This window comes from Myiozetetes cayanensis, unplaced genomic scaffold (genome assembly GCF_022539395.1).
Source record: "Myiozetetes cayanensis isolate MyiCay16 unplaced genomic scaffold, myiCay2020 scf9, whole genome shotgun sequence".
Classification (NCBI taxonomy): Eukaryota; Metazoa; Chordata; class Aves; order Passeriformes; family Tyrannidae; genus Myiozetetes; species Myiozetetes cayanensis.
The window spans coordinates 25,461,302-25,472,553 of NW_026088185.1; the positions used below are offsets into that span (position 1 = coordinate 25,461,302).

The 11,252-nt window shown below is 36.2% G+C and overlaps 1 long non-coding RNA gene across 2 annotated transcripts in view; it reads left to right on the forward strand.

Annotated features, from left to right (window-relative positions):
- Positions 1 to 9,826, forward strand: part of LOC126652625 (uncharacterized) — a 98,285-nt gene extending 88,459 nt beyond the window's left edge. For both annotated transcript variants that reach the window (XR_007632021.1, XR_007632020.1), the window contains exon 4: positions 9,510 to 9,826. This is a non-coding gene — a long non-coding RNA (uncharacterized LOC126652625). The remainder of the gene's footprint in view (positions 1 to 9,509) is intronic.
- The last annotated feature ends 1,426 nt before the right edge of the window (positions 9,827 to 11,252 follow it).

The following is an 11,252-nucleotide window of genomic DNA, read 5'->3' on the forward strand; positions in this document are numbered from 1 at the left end:
GATGTTTTATTGCCAAAAAAGCCCAAACAAAACCATATGAAGAGAGAACACAGCCTTTGAATATCTAAGCTAAAACACTAACTGACAACTGAGACCCATGCTGGATAGAAATCTTGGCCTTGCTGAAGTCAGAGGTGATTATATTTCAATCCTGACAGTGTTTCACCTTACATGGTCTGTAAGCCAACATATGGAATTGTATATCAGAAAGACAGCTGTTTGTTTTGGTAATAAAGTAAAAAGAAGGTGCTAGTAAATCCATCAGTGTTCTTCCTGATGAATATATTGTCCACAGATCCAGCCTCTGAAAAGGTTAGCTGTCTCCTAGAGGCAGGAACAATGAAGTCACAGCATGCAGCTTCCTGACTTTCTGTTTCACCTAAAACTGTTTTATTTGGAGGAAAAGGATCCTACATTTTCTAAAATCAGCACTTCATTGTGCACTTGAGCCTCACAGTTATAAAGTAACAACAGCAGGTCTTTGATAAGATCCTAAAATTTTCAAGCACTGTATTTTTTGTTATGCATACATACATATGCATGAGATTATCAAGACAAAGTCTTTCCATGTTCTAACTCTATGCATAAATAATAAAAAAATATTACTAATAAATTTTCCCATGGAGATAAATGTGAAGAATCAGACCAATAGTGGTTTTCTTTTCTCCTTGCTTCATTTTACAAGCCAGAACACACATAGCTGAACAGAATGTAGAAAGCATCTGTGAACAGATAGATTGGCTGAAGGTACAGGTTGTTAATCCCTGGAAATGGTCTGTTATCATTGTTAAATCCCTCTCTTCAGAATAAAACAAACAAAAAACCACAAAAACAAATAAACAAAAAACCGAAACACAACTCCTGTGCTTATGTTTGTTTTAATTTTTGTTATTTAACTGTCATCTTGCAAGACAAGTAATGTTTTCTACCTAGGACACTCACAGGAGATAAAAAAGGCTCTTCCCTTCCCCCTGCTCCCTTATTATCTGTGTCCTGACCAGAGCTGTTGAAATGTAACAGGTTTTTAAATAAAACAGTTTTAATTTTAATGCGGTTTGTTCAAAGGTTAAAAATGCTGTTGCTGATTCACAAGTGGAAGGAGAGCTAAGGAAGATACAATCTAGTAAAAAAATATTCCCTTTTGTACTTTTCTTATTGGCAGTGTGTTTTTTAGATAAAAGAAATCTTATTGGTTCTGTTTGGAGCAAGGTGCTTGAAGAGAAGAAGGAATGTCCTTCAGATCCCTGTTGAGAGAATAAGAACCAGTTTCCTCATCTGCAGAGGTCTGAGTCCCTCTAGACTGGAGAAGGGTCTGCAGTAAAAATATACTATCAAGGCATGTTGCAGGTATCTTAAAGCTATTAGGACATATGTAAAAATACCTGTAGAAGATACCAGAGATGTTGATATTTTAGAGTAGTTATGCAAAAAGCTACTGATATGTTGAGCTGTTCATTAACTGAATACTAAAATGTCTATTCTGAATTTAGGACTTCACTATTTACAACCCCCTCCTTAATGTGAAGTGTGAATAAATAGCATGATAAAATGACTGTGTATAATCAACAGCATTAAGATGATGTTCACAGTGAGTTGGGATGTCAATGTATGAAATATTGAACCTTATTGGATTTCTTACACATACTTTAGATCCCAATTAAGCAGACGCAATTTTCTTCTACATCGTGACAAGTTCTGGCTCTTATTTATAATATTTCATTTATCCAAATATCAACACAGTGCTGTTGAAGTTACTCTAGGAGAGCTGGTGTAGCCCTTGGTCATGCTGAGTCAAAGAATGTTATTAAACAGTCAGAACCAAAACACTGGCATAAGAATATTAACTTTTTCATGGCCCACTAATGCCTCAGTCCAGAGAAAAAACAGTTAAAATGTCTATTTCAATTAAATCAGATAGGTATGTAACTACTTTGTGAAAGAGGAAGAAATACAGACATGTGCCATGGAACTTTGCTGAATCCAGGCCTGATATAGAATTTCTCCTTTTTAGAAAGCATTGGGAACAATATGTTCTTATGATATTAATATAACCATCTGCCAGTTGCATAAAGGCTGGCAAATTACCTCATCGTTTTCCATCCTACATTAAAAGAAAAAAAGAGAAAAAGAAACCCACCCCCAGTATTCCTGGGATGCTGCAAAGCTGTGGAGGAAAAGCTTGGTGGGTTCTAAGCAACCCGTGCCTTGCTCTGAGCACAGACCTGCACTTCTAATTAAATAAACAAATAACCCCTGAATATCAAAAACTCTGGACAAACAAATCTGTGCAGGTATTAATGGCGACAGTCACAACCACATCTTTGCTGTGCCTGGTTGTATTCTTGTAAACTAGAGCAGAGAGTCCTCTTGGCCCAAACAGTGACCTGCAGTTTACATTGTCCAAGGAGTGAGCTATTCACACAACTGTGACAGCTGCAGCAAATCACACCTTATCCCTTGGCAGGTTTTCCCAGATTCCTGTATGAAGGCTACTTTACCATACTCAGCTCTCTGTGAGGGCACTACTGGCAGAGCTGTGCTGAGTGAAAAACAAGCTCTACTTTTGTAATCCTGGGACTAAGTGTAAGATGAGTCCATGCAAATCAACGTTCAGAACAACAGTACCCCACAGGGCTTAGGAGGTCAGGTGGAACACTGCACTAGTTAGCTGGGTTTATAATCAAACAGGTGATTTCATATGAACTGACTTAGCTGCTCTGCTCTGCTAAGTCTCTTTAAATCATCCCCCACTTTGACCTTGGTCAGGAAAGCCAGTTTTTATCCTTTTGATGTTAGGTTTTCTTGGGGACAACAATCCTATTCATCTCCTCCATTGCTGTGCCCCAGAGACAGAGAATGACTCTGTTGTGCTTACAGTTGAAGACAAATCTGAAATGGTACCCAAATTTTGTTTTACTTCAATAAACATCCAATGGCTGAAGCAATATTATGAAATTTGATTCTCCAAAACTCAGTGAAGCTAGCAAGGAAAAGGTTGTTTCATTTTATTCCCCATGTGGACTTACTTATCATAATCCTTATACTACTTATTGAGCTAAATAATATTGGAAAAGCAATACAGAAATATAAGAATAATGCATTTTAATTATATGTATGTATTCCGTTCATGAAAAAGATTTTACATAAGACCATTAGTTGGTATCAAACATAAACTCATCAGTTTTCAAGGTGAAAAAATCATAAATGTTAGTCTTGACTGGTTGGCTGCAGAGTTCAAGCCAAAGGCCATTATGCATTTGTAAGGCTGGACAAGTGTGAGAGGGTCCAGGGAAGGGCCACAAAGGTCACCAAAGAACTGGGAAGCTGCCATGTGAGAAAGGCTGAGAGAACTGTGTTTGTTCAGTCCTGAGAAAAATAAAAGACTTAAGAAAGACAATATCACCATCTTTCAGTACTTAAAGGATGGCTAGAAAGAAGATGTAGACTACCTTTTTACAAGGAGTCACATGGGAAAGATGAGTAAAGGGTACAAGTTACTCCTGGGAGGATTTGATCAGATACAAGAAGGGAATTTTTCATAATGATAAACCAATCAGCCAATGGAATAATCTCCCCAGGGAAGTGGTAGATTCCCTAATATTGAACACTTTTAAGGTTCAGCCACACAGCATGCTGGGTTACCATTTCTAGACCATGCTTTTGCCAAGAAAGGTTGGATCAAATGATCCTTGAGGTCCCCTTCCAACATGGTATTCTATGATTTGCAATTAGATCAACAGTTTTTAGCCAAGCTAATCTTAAAAAAAGAAATTGAAATACCATACCTAGTCCTGATGAAAAGATACGCATATAAAAATCTTCCAAATGCCATACTGGGTCATTCCAATGCTTAATTTTCCCAATGTAAAAATAATGACTTAAAATTATTAATTTCAGTAGAGCTATAACAAATAATACCAGCTGTGCTCCTGGCTCTTGACTCAGGTTTGCTTTGCATTTGCCAGAAGCAGTTCTGTTTATTTGTACCAGTTTCACCATTGCTTTCATTACAAGGGCACGAATCCAGTGCAGCAATTCTAGAGACAGGACCTTAATACAGAAGACTACTTAGAAAAACTGATAATAAACTTATTTCATAAGACTTACACAAACCTGCAATAAAACAAGCAGTAACAATGTTTGTGGATATTTTTATTAGATTTTATTTTATTTTCTTCCAGGAATTGTTTTAAATTTGAATCATGATCATACATACCGTGGCTCAGAAAGGAACAATATCATGTTGATTGAGAACTGGCTAAAGGATAATAAACAGGAAGTAAGAATAAATAATAATGCATTAAGATGAGATTCTATTCAGCAGGAAGAGAGAGACCAGCGTTAGGCCTGCTTTTACTTCACAGCACTATTAATGGTCTTGGAGAAGAAACAAACAGGACATTAATTAACATCTGCAGACCCAACTGAATTGAAATGTTTTGCAAACACCATTGAGAAAGGGGAAGTTATGCAACGGGAAAGAGACAGGTGAGAAAGACAAACAGGGATCAGCACGGGCTTCACCTTGACCAAATACATGTAATAAGATGAGGAAAACCACATTTGCACATAGATATTCGGTGGATGGAAATTCCCAGAAAGAAAACATCAACATAGATAGATAGATGACAAGGTGAAATAGACACAAAAATATGCTGTGACAAGACAACAAGAATCAAAACAAGACATTCTGAAAAAGGATGTGGCAGTAAGGCCTTGACTCCTGAAAGCATCCAGTCTTAGCCACAGGTATCAGCAGAAGAAAAATTTCTGGCTTGGATCTACAGTGGTTTGGCTTGAATGAATAAGGGCTTCTTCACATTACGGACCAAAGTAACACACTTGAGACTGACTCTGGAATAATAATATTTTCAAAAACTAGAGATATATTGAATAAACAATCAGAAGGCTATTTGAGGGGAAATACAAAATGAGTCCCCAGCTGTCATTTTTCAAAAGAGGTTAAATCATAGAGCTGTCAGTGATCACTTTGAATCTCGCACAGGTGAGCAACAGGTACAGCACATTAGATAACATATACCTTGATTGGGTTACCATCACAATTAATAGTTCCTATTGGTATCTGATAGACGTATAGCCCCCATGCCAATCACACAGAAAACAATTCATCACCTCTCACTGCAAAGAGTAAGTAACTATAAAACATGATTTAAAAATAGAAAAAAAATTCCAAGATCCTGCAACAATTAAAAGGTGTTAATTGCAAACTGCAAAAAACATTAGAAACTCTAAGCAAGTAGGTAACCACTGTAGTTTCAACATTACTAGTGAATTCCTCAGAGGGTTTTTTAACCCTTACTGAGCAACTCACTGACTGAGATCCGTCTTAGAACTCTAGCTCCATGAGGTTAAGCCTTATATCTAAATAACAATGAATATTTGCATATGTCCAGTGAGAAATCTGTAGAACTCTGAGGCAATTTTTAATTAACCTTTTAACTGCCACTAAAACTCAACCATGCCTTTCCTGTAGGCCTTCACTCCCTTTTCTGTGTTCACTGCAACTGCAACTTCTTTCTCTAGGATAGATTGGTGATGTAAATATCGATAGGTCCATTGCCGTTTTACACCAAGTGAAACAGATTGTGTGCGTAGTGAGGCAAAGCTGGTCTATGGCATGTTCTACTGATTTCTCTAGAGTTTGATTTTAAAAATTCTATCAGATGGGTACATTTGTTAATCACTACACAACAAAAACCCAGTATTTACAGAAGGCAGGAAAAGAAACAAGAATGAGATTAGCTTAAACAGATTAAAAGCACTTAACAAAATCTGAAGGATTTAATGTTCTAACATTATATGTGAACAACTTTACTTTCATAAATCTCAATTGACAACTAGTTTAACGACAAAAATCCTATTGTGACTGACCATACATGTAATGCTAAGAGTAGCACATGAATATGTATTAGATACCTCTGTTGAGCAGCAGCTAGTAACTTCAAGTGGCATGAAAATCATTGTGGGAGATTGAATCACATTCTTTCTGTTCATTCCTGTTGAAATCTGGAATAACTTTCTGAAATTCACAGCAAATCCTCTGTATTTAGGCTGGTACAAGTATAGAATTTGTAAAGCTCTGCTGTAAATGACTGAATTATTCCAGTTTTTCAATTGAGCATAGAAGAAAACTGTATTTGTTTAAATGTAGGTCATGATAGATGTACAATTGGAGGAAATGAAAATTAGCTTTGAAAGTAATGTAAAACAGAAAAAAACATCCAAATGTAGAGTAAAAACAAGAGTACAGTTCTACTCTTGTTGTGTTTTACCCTCCTTGCCAGGAAATAATGATTTCCCTGAGATCTTGTGATAAATTCTTGTGCTAGTTTGATGCTTCTCCACCAAGAAGAAAAAAGGAAAATTAATGTAACACTAGCACTGTGTGTAAAGGAGAAGTTGCAACATTTTGCAGAAGTCCATTCCGTTAAATACATCCACCTTTGAGGATCTGAAATCTATTGAGGGATATCAAACACAGCTAAGCTGAACATTCTTGGAGAGAAGGAGAATATTCCGAGAAATATTTACTCTAGTACTGTATTTCTTCATTGGTTTCACTTTTACCTGTCACAGATGTGTCTTTTGTCTGAGCAAATACTTCTGCTCTTATGTTTTAAAGTCATCTGAAAATAGTTTTACCCACAGAGGAAAGCTGAATGATGGAATTACTGGATTTTTTTTCCTGGTGTTGTGGCATGTGGTAATTTTATTTGTTAATGCCTGACAGAGCACTCCATATCATTTGCCTAGCAATGCATTTAAGCACACACTAATTTAAGTCACAAAAATAGGATCTTCTGAGTTTTTATGCAGAAAACTATGCCTATAAAGGATATTACATATAGATTAAAATTTTGGAAAAGAATGCCTGAAGAACATCTTTTCATAGGGAAGTTCAAGTGCAACTTTTTCAATAAAATAAGGGAATTGAGGATGGCTCAGGTTCTTTTTCGTATGTGAAGGTAATTAAAACATGCAAGTGCTCAATCACTTTTCTCCCCTCAAGATGTTAGAAAACACCTTCATTATCTTTGGCAGCTGTAGGATCAGATACATTTGGATAACTCATTTTTTGATGACTTTTGCTCTGAACAACACCAAGTTAAAAGTCTCCCATGAGCTCAAGCAGTTTACTGTGTTATTAAGGTGGTAGAAGCAAGACAACTTCTTTGGTGGGTTGGCCCTATGTAAGCTCAGATCACCCCATTAGACTCAATGCTAACCATTTCCCTGAGAAAGGACATCAGATTCTCATTTAAAACACTGCCAGCTGGAGTAAGCTCTCCACCTAAGTTCTAGTGAGCTGAAATCCCTAGGTTTGTAACAAGATACCTTAACCATTCTGCTTCCAACTTTTTGTCTGCCTGAGGCTTTAGAAGAAAAGAGTAAATATAACATTTTAAGGGGACTATAAAATGCACCAAGGTGTGTAGCTGTTCCAAGATAATTACATACTCAAGGGGTATAATGAGGGTCATGTTCCTTGAAGATATAAGAAATGTGGGTACTTCAGCTGAATAAAGTCCCTGGAGTTTATAATTCTATGCTGAATATCGTATAATGTACTCTTAAGTTGACAAAACCAGAAAGGCTAAGTGGTTCTGAGCTAAGTATTGTCCCATCACATGCAGATTGGGCTCTTAATTAGTCAGTTAAATTATCTTCTCTCTCCTTCTCATTTTCTTCTGTTAGATGTTGTTTCATCTGCAAGCACAATATTCATTTTGCTAAGGTTGATCATAACCACAGAAAACCACAGGAACTCACAGCAGTCTAATGTAACCTCCTAACTACCTGAGCACATTAACAAAAAGAATAAAATGTTACTTTACATTCAATGTCACTAAAGCAAGGAAAAAAAAAGGAGAAAGAAAAGATAAATAGATAAACAGATAATTGTCTGTAATGTCAGAGCCATATATTGATGGTAATAAAGCTAAAAACATCGATAATCATCTCAAATATCAGATACCATAATTATTCTCTCCAGGTGGGACATCTTTTTGACAGCTCTTTTAATATTCTTCTTGATTCTACAAGAGTCAAATTCTGTACTCACATGTGCTAGAACTATACACAAAATGGCACCAAGCAGTAAAACCATTCCAATCGCTACTCCTGCCACCAGCTGTCTCCTATCATCTATTCCCTCCTTCTGTAAAGCTTTCTGAAAAAAAGGCTTATGAAATCTTCACAATACTCTGGGGATTAAAATATTAAATTAGTTTGGACAGTTTATTTATCCCTTCGAGCACTTTTATGTCTAGGTTTTTAGTCTCATATTGTTCATGTTCGACAAGTTTTTTGACAAAAAAGATCCTATTGATGGGGGCATATGTTTTTTATTCTACATTTTACTAGCACAAATGAATGCCCAACTCCAATTTAACATGCTGCATCAGATTCCCAAGATGCAGAGTTATGTATTATACCAGATAGACATGCAAAATTTATTGTAAATACTGCTACCAATAGTACTAACTTTTACGATTGCATTAATGGCAGGTCAAGGTAAAAATCCAAAACTTTGCAACATCAGATCTCGTGTAAAAAATGGATGCTCTCTGATCCCAAGACTTAAAGTATATAAATTAGAGAGAACTTCTTGGAGACTTTGGTGGGACCTGTCTCACCTAATTTCATATTCACTCCAGAGCTTTATACCACTTTGTGTACTCACACAATGCAGTCAACACATCTAACACATCTGTTTTGGTAATGCTTGTCTGGTTTGTGCCTTCTACACTGACCCATCAAAGAAGGACTGTAGATGACCACCTATAACAAAATGTCAAACTGGTATGAAACTAGAAGACCTGTGATCAAATATTATCATTTGATAAACACTGTCAGCTCCTTGGCCCTTTCCAACCACTCAGCTTCAATGAAAATGCTCAACTGTGCAACTGCAGACATTCTCCCATACTTAGAGACCAAACTGAGCTCACAGTGCCAGCATGCACTCCAAACTGAATGGACAAAGAAAACAATATTCCCAAACTGTCCTAGGCTGGAATTCTTTTTCAATAATTTGACACAAATCGGTATATTTTCTAGCATTACTCTTGGAACAGGCTTTTAAGCTTAGCTGTGTCAATAACATGACCTGAGATAGATGGAGTGCTTAAGTGTAATAAAGTAAGGAAATTCTTTTTCTTTGTTTAGAGATGTAAAAGTAAGATTTGCTTTTGTATTTTTGTATCTCAATATCTCATTCTATATTTATTTCTGTACCACATTACATATAAGATACACTTTATCAGAAGGTAAAAAAAGACCCCTTGATATCTAGACCTGATTTCCCACCAGTCTGGAGAAACAGAGGATAACATCTGATGTGTTTCATTGCCTGAGGGGGGGCAAATACTAATTTGACTCATAAGTAAGTAATAATATGTACTATAAATTTTTAATGCATAATTTGCATATTTGGACATATGGAATGGTAAGATCTCAAAATTTAATTTTGTCTCTCTCTTTTCCAGGAATTTTCTCCAGCCCACTAATTCATCAACAAATATTCTTGAAGTATACATATTCAGGGAACTCTCAAAAGCTTGACTTGGCTCTCTTTTCATCTCTGCTGTTTCTCTTTCTGAAAAGGGAGGATTTGTTCCATTCTCAATAGAATAAATTCATGAACTACAATGGATCATATTGTTTTATTAAATAGGTGTAGAAAAATCCCTCATAACCATGCACATATATTCCTTTTCTTAGAAGAAAAGATCTGTACAACTCTCACAACAGAGGAACAGATGCTGAGGTGTCTCCAATGAAGTTACTCTAATACCTGCTGGGAAAGGGGCAGTCAAACAATTTCTGATCAGTGTTTAGAAAAAAATTTGCATTCCAGGAAAAAAAAAAAAGCATCTCATTGATGTAAAAAATAAGAGATTTCCTATATACTTGCGGAATAAACATGACATTTTTATGCAGCAATAAATTTAATTGTATCTTTTTCCTCCTGATCCAAGGAAGTAGAAATTGTAATATCTCATAATATTATTAATATTGTTCTTACTGTTCTAATCACAGAAGGTTCATCTACTACAATATTGCATTTGTTTCTACAGATAATTGCCTTCCTTCAGAGTGTGGTCTGAATAATAAACTGGAGTAATTAAAATAAACTGGCATAATTTCAGAGTATATTGCCACTGTACAAAAGTAACCAACAGGCACATATTGGGGAAGTAAACTTCAGTATGACTTATTCACTCACAGATGGCAAAGGCATTTTATGGCATCATACTTTAATTCCTGGCCTAGTGGAGAATTCTGCAGAAATTTCCCTGGATGTGTAGAGTTTGAAGAATACAAATGAAGAATGTCAGTTGTTAAGTATATGGCTGCACGGATGTTTTTAGCCAGTTCCCTCCTCAAACACAAAATCAGATGGGCATTAACCTGTCAAAAAACTGTGCAGCCATTTGAAAGTCGTCTTTATCTAGCATGCCCTTTGACAGGGTTCTTAGGGTTACAGCTGCATCAAGAACTAATACATGTCAGTGATTATTCAACCCGTTTTGGCATAAATCCAGCATATGTGATAGGCTTTAATTTTACCTTCTAAAAATTAAGTATCTAGTTACCAGTCTCTCTGTGGCCTATAGAACATGGAATATACGAAGAACATCATACAAACCTAACCTAAAAAGAAACATCAGACAGATGGATGAATCATCTTCAAAAGGTGGCGATATCTTCCCATGGTCTATGGAGAAGAACTTAGAGAACTAGCAGAAGTCTGGGCTTCAGATCTTTACAGAGTTAATGTTAAGAAAAACAAGTTTCTTCATCTACATTTATGGACCTCTAGTTAGCATCCTGTCTCTGTGTCCACTCATTCCCTTTGATGCTGGGTATCTTTTGTAGAAAGGCTGTACTCCGGATCAGATGCTAATTAGAGGTCGACAAAGTTCTTAGGCATTTTCCCTCTTGCCTATAAAATTTTATTATTTCCTACATCTGCTCCAGTTTTGCAACAACCTACTAAAAACATGACCAGAAGTAGACAGTTTTAATTTCTCACTCTTTTAGTATGATATATAAACTTTAAAGTAAGCTCCTTAATACTGTTTCTTCCCAGCTTATAAATCCAAAGAACATATTGTCTCAGCATTGTGTCAGGCACAGAAAACAGTTTCTTGTTTACAGATTTTTTTGTCAGGTATCTTTCCACACTCTCTATAGAATGGTTTCTGGCTATGGAAACAAGGTGAGAA